The following is a 5,026-nucleotide window of genomic DNA, read 5'->3' as shown; positions in this document are numbered from 1 at the left end:
AAAAAAAAAAAAACAAAAAAAAATTGTCTATAAATTACAAATTCTCATGCTAGTTAAGATTATTGTGAAATTAGGAGCTATCAAGCTCTTTCTAACTGACTCTTAATAGTCCTCTTGGGCAAATATGTTGCAGAAAGCAGATTAGCTTAAGCGTTAACTCTTATGTATTTCTACTCTGTGGTTTTGAATACAACAGTATCTCAAATACTGTAAATAAAATCTTCTGGAAGTTTTCAGTCATTTGTCTTTCACTTAGGTGAGAGAATATTGACACTCACTATTTTTTCCTTGGGGGAAATAAAAATATATTTCATACAGCACTAGCATCTCTAGGTTAACTCCTAATTCTAAGTGAAATTTCAGGGGAAAAAAAGCATGTTTAAAGCTATATGTAGCATGACTAATCTTATGATGCTGGCATAAATGTTTTACTTTTTTTGGTATTTATCAGCATAAAACATACATAAACTTCAATGTTTTCTTTTTAAAATGTTTATCTGTAAGTTTGAACCACTTAATTTAATTTGCAATTCAAAAGAAAGAACCCAGAAATGAAAGCATTTCCAAGTAAGAATATTTTTGTAATCCAGACCTTTTGTTGCTGTTGTTGTTTGAAGGGAATAGAATTTTATCTTGTCTTTGGTGATTACTAAAGTTGTAAAATTTGAGGCTGGAGGAAAGCTTCAGCTGTGAAAGACATTGGCTGCATTTCCAGTGGACTCAAATTTGATTCCCAGCAGCCTCATGACAGATCACAACCATTTGTAACCCCAGTTCCAGTGGATCTGTTGTCCTCTAGCCTCTGTGGGCATTACATGAATACAGTATACAGGGAAGCACTGAAGGAAAATGGGTGAGTCCATGTGCACACACAGGCACACACACACACACACACACACACACTTTAATGTTATGAAGCTGTTTTGGAGTTCATAAACTTATTATATTCACCATTTTATGATATCAATGTGCTTATTGGAAATACTTATTGCTACTTATTGCTTTAACTATTTTTGTACTCCTATGACCATAATACCTGAGTAAATAGCTTACAAGGTGAAGTGTTTATTCAGCTCCCAGTTTGGGATCTTTCAGTTTACTGTCCATGGCCTCTAGCTCCTGGGCAGACTATCATGGTTGCAGAAGAATTTGAAAGAGGAAAAGGTTTACTCATGGAAGTCAGGAAGAAGAGAGTGATCTTTGAAAACACAACCCCACTGAGTCTCTTCTCAAGGGATAACCTGCTTCCTGAAGTTTCCACAACCCCCTAATATAGCAGCACTTTCAGAAACTATGAGGGTTATTATTGATTATGTACTTGATAGGATCTATAATCAGGACAAGATTGTGTGCATACATGCGAAGGAATGCCTAGACTGGATTAACCTTTTAAGCATGCTTGTAAGGACCCATGGTGAATACAAGAGACACTTTCCTGAAACAGTCCAGTTGTAAGGACAGTTAGGGGGAAGGCTTTTGTCATTTTGCCAACTAGCCTTCATGTATTATCTTTAAGTTCCTCTATTTGGTTTCTTCTCCTGCCATTCCGTACACCGCTATTGTGATTCTCTTCTGACATGGAGCCAAAATTTCTAGGATTTACAGCATGGATGGAATATTAGTGGCTCTCCAGAAATTCTCCATGTCTTCAACACTACAGATGTCTCCAGCTCATGCGCTGAGCAGATGTTGAGTTCTAAGCTTCTCCAATATGAGGATAGCTATTGTTGGACTTAGTATCACATAAGCCAAGTTAATAAATGTTATATGTAATATACACACATATAAAATCTAAATAATATATATACATATATTAATAATATAGCTTTTGTTTCTCTAGTGAACTCTAGTATAGAGGACAAGTATTCAAAGCATAACACCTAATACTAGGACACTTACAGGAGAGATCAACAATTATTCATTGTGGACATGTAATCAATTAATAAAATTAAGTAACTTCAAATTATCATCTTTATTAGAGCTAGCTGGCAAAAATATTTCCAAGATCTATATTAAATTCCTAAGGCAGCAGAACAATATAAATAAATGTTTAATTCCAATATAGCCCCATAATGGTTTTTTTTTGTACCAGAAGAAAAACCATGTGTGTAACATAAAGCCATCATCCACCGTATCAGGACTGTTGGGACATTATACCCCGGCATCCAATCTATTAAAATACTATTTGACTTGAATATTTCCTCTAACATGTTTGTGTCCCATAGTTTCCATTTTTTTTTCAAAAACAAATGGACTATGTTAAGCTTAACAAAAACTTTGGTATAGTGAGATGAACACTTATAGCTCCACTTTGAATTTCACAATCAGAAAATAAAGCATTGCACTATATTGACTGAAAAGGAGCCAAAAGGGAAGTCCTAGACATTTACCAGTTATACCTCTTTCCCATCGGTATCCAATGTCATCATCTCTTTATGTGTCCTGGAATCTAGATTCCATACAAATCTCTAGGATGGCTGAAGAGAAATAGGTCTTTTAACTGGTGTCATATTATTTATCATTGATGATAGTGATAAATATCATCAAGTATTCATGATTACTTACTTGCATCCACTTCAAATGTATTTTGCAGTGATCATAAAATGGTGAATGGTAGATGGATGATAGGTAGATGATATATGATGTATTAGATAGATACATAAATAGATAAATAGAATGAGAAGTAGGTAGATCATAAATGGGTAGATATATAGACAGACAGATAGATATCATCTTCATGGTTTGTCACTTCTGTGCTCTTCAACAAATGGAGCAAGAGCTGGTTACAACAGAAATTTTAGAGATGCTCATGAAATGAGCGAGTTGGGGTCCTGTCATAGTTTTCTGGGAAGATCTATTTTTCTCCACAGCTCAGCAATAATAGCCAAGGTAGATAAGGTTTGCTGAATTAATGACATATTTTTTCATATAAAATGTACTCAAGCCAAATGCCTGCTACACATACCTAGTGAAATATTTCAAATTTTATTCCCACCTCTGTGGCTCTTGCTGTGCTCAGTAAAAATAACCATTGGTTCCTTTCATTAGAGCTACAGTTTGATCTATGTCAATCGACTGGCAAAACTTATGTGGTAGGTATTCTCAGGACAACAGAAAGACAGCACACATTATTGGAATCCAAACTTTATACATAGAATTCTGCTTGATAGTCATTAAACTTGAAATTTGGTTGTCTGATATTATCAACTGTGTGTTACAGTGAATTTCTTAGATTTATAAATGATATTAAATAATGAAATTACATTGTTTGTGTATTTTAATGTTAAAGCCCTGAAGCCTAACTAACAGGAAGTTTGAGTAGGGGTTACTCTTGTAAAATTGTCACAGAACAAGAAATATACATTGAGAAATCATTTGAAATAGTTAACTTCACATAATATTAGGTCTTTTATGAAATGCTTATGTTATTGTTCAGAGAACATATAATACTATTTGAATCATGACATCCCAGAATTTACTATGTGAGTAACTTAATCACGTATCTATTTTTTATGTGGCTTCAACATATAATATACTTGAAACCATAGTCCTCAGAATATTCTTGGAAAATTAGGAGGAAATTACCTAAGGTAGCATAGAAAAAGAAGAACAAACACATGTTTTTATGAGCCCACGACATGACATTGAATATGCAACCTCACTAGCTGATACAATTATTATGGCTGTAAAATTCAGTAGCATAAGCAAATATTCATTATGCTCACAAATCATGCTGTCAAAAATCCAATCACAGCACAACTGTGATAGCTCACCTTTGATCCTTACTGTGTGGGGCCCTAGTGAGGAGGGTCAGAGCCTGGAAACTGGTACTGGAACGTCTGGCAATTGACACAGGCTAGTGGCTAAGTCCTTGACTGCTACTGACAATTAACTTGTGCAATAAGTCTTGTTATATGTCATAGGCTTCATGACATTGTGACTGCAACTTAGAGGCAACTTGCAAAACCCAGGACAAACCAAACAAAAGTTGATGTACCTTAGAATTCGTTCAGCACCAGGTCTGCACTTTCCCCTTGTCCAGGCAATAATGTATTTTTTCCAACTTAAGAATGCAAAATAGATACTGCCCTTGATATAGAACCAGAATGACTTAAGAAGAGAGGTTTGTATAGTTTTATGACTACTGTGGAGATTATAATTTGTCATTTCCACCCCATGCCTGAAGGGACTCGCAAGATAGTGTGAGTATATCTAGTTAAATATGACCAGAGGCCATGGCTTTCCCTAATTGGAACTTCTATCCTTTAAGCCTCTTAGTCACACCAGATTGTCTGGGCTGTCACTGCACTTTTGGTGGGGTTTACTGCCTGTGGTCGTTGCTTCATGGGTCTCTTTACAACATTCTAGCATCATTCATGGCATGTTTGTACACATACTTTATTATGTCTTTTCATATAAATACTACCAAATTATGTAGGTTTAGATTTTTTTCAAAACCAACTTCTCATAAGGGTTCTAAAATGCTTTAACATACCTTCTATCCTTCTACTCCCTAGAGGAAAGGTTGAAAGAGCAAAGAAGGATGCGGACCTGTCTAGAAATATTTCTTTGGAACAATTCCAATCTGTGTTGTCAGGATATCAGTAATTCAGTTCACATGAGTCAGCAACAGCAGCTCAATCCACTCAACCCAGAAGAAACCACAAGGTTCTGCTAATCAGCCTGAATCTGAGGAAGTGCCAAGAAGCCTCCAGAACACCAGAAGTCTTTTGGTGCATCTCTCTTTGAAGTCATGATATATGATGACCAACAAAGAATGGTAAAGCATACCAGTACCATACAGCATCATTCACTGTCTATCGAGCTATGTTTATATACTTTCCAAACATCATGTGTTCTCTTAAGTAGCCGCTCTAGCTAAACATTACATGCCCATTTTCTAGGCTGCCTCCAGAAAAATCACATGATCTTTCTTTCTTTCTTTCTTTCTTTCTTTCTTTCTTTCTTTCTTTCTTTCTTTCTTTCTTTCTTTCTTTCTTTCTTTCTTTCTTTCTTTCTTTTTTAT

Source organism: Mus pahari, chromosome 22, assembly GCF_900095145.1.
Source record: "Mus pahari chromosome 22, PAHARI_EIJ_v1.1, whole genome shotgun sequence".
Classification (NCBI taxonomy): domain Eukaryota; kingdom Metazoa; phylum Chordata; class Mammalia; order Rodentia; family Muridae; genus Mus; species Mus pahari.
Note: the sequence above shows the minus strand (reverse complement) of the source record.